Below are 1,518 nucleotides of genomic sequence, written 5' to 3'. Positions count from 1 at the left end.
CTCTACAACCTTGCACAGTTGTTTTATCAAAGTTTTCCATGATTTAATCCACAGTTATTAACACTGTAAGGCAGATATCATCTCAGCTGATGGTGGAAGGCCGATTTTTCATGAGATCTAAAAAGAGATCTAGAAGGTAGATATTCTAGACTAGGGATTTACAAACTAAGGTCTGCATGCCAAACCTGGACAAATGCCTGTTTTTGTACAGTCTCTGAGTTAACAATGGTTTCTACATTTTTAACTGGTGAAAAAATTAAAATGAAAATAATATTTCATAACATTTGAAAACTATATGAAATTCAAATACTAGTGTTCATAAATAAAGTTTCATTTTAACATAGTCACACTGATGCAATATGTATTGTCTATGGCTTCCTTTTTGCTACTATTAAAAGAAAAACTTTAGATAAACTAAGCTTAAAGAGTTTAATTGAGCAAAGAATGATTTGTGAATTGGGCAGCCCCCCAAACCAGAATAGGCTCAGAGAGATGTCAGAGCTGCCTCATGGTTAGAAGGATTTATGGACACAAAAAGGAAAGTGATATACAGAAAAAGGAATTAAGCTACAGAAAAAGCTAGATTGGTTACAAGTCAGTAATGCCCTATTTGAACTTGGTTTGAACATTTGGCTGCCTGTGATCCTGTGATTGGCCAAAACTCAGTGACTGGTATATCAGTGGGTTATAGTTTATTTATACATCCAGCTAGGTTACAGTTCACTATGTAGGGAGAAACCTTTAGGCTGAATTCAAAATATGTAAAAAGGCAGCTTTAGGCTAAACTTAACTCTATGATGACAAAGTTGCATAGTAGCAATAGAAACTTTATGGCTCAAAAAGTCTTAAAGAAATATAGTGGGAGGAAGGAGATTCTCCTGAGGCTGTCTACAATATCAAGTCAGACTTACCATGATGAACCACAAATCTGCCATGTTCTTTGTCACCACGTACAGTTCTACATTCAGATTTTGCAGGTTGAGGATTGTGTCCCTTCTCGTGAAGCTCCTTTACTCACAGATTCTCTGGGTTTTCATCTAATCCCATGTCCCTTCTGTTCCTACCTTCCAAATCCCTCTCTTCTAGCAGGCTCTCTCATTAGAAGGGGGAGGTTATTTGTTGACAAAGGTGTCCCCTGCCAATCTCCACTCTGAGACATGAAACTGAGCAGTGTCAGTGACTGACACTCTCTGCTTTTCCGTTGATCCCTCCAAACCCTTGGAGTTTGTTTTACTAATAAAGGGAACATCAGATAAGCCTTTCAGAAATATGGCACTTGCTTTTAAAGATGTACATATTCTATTGAGATTTAGAGGAGTTTGTGTTAGCTCTCAACATGCTCGCTTATTTTGAACCATATTTTATTACTATTTGGCAGATATTATTCATAATTTGTAATCATCTTTACTAATTGATAATTACAAATACAAATACACTTTTTTTTCTTTGTGTGCTTCCAGAAAAATAAATAAAAATATTTTATTACACCAGCTTTAACTTTAAGTGAACACATTTGGA

The sequence above is a fragment of the Propithecus coquereli genome, unplaced genomic scaffold, assembly GCF_000956105.1.
Source record: "Propithecus coquereli isolate 6110/MARCELLA unplaced genomic scaffold, Pcoq_1.0 Scaffold313, whole genome shotgun sequence".
Classification (NCBI taxonomy): Eukaryota; Metazoa; Chordata; class Mammalia; order Primates; family Indriidae; genus Propithecus; species Propithecus coquereli.
The sequence above is the reverse complement of the archived record's forward strand: the minus strand, read 5'-3'. Positions refer to the sequence as shown.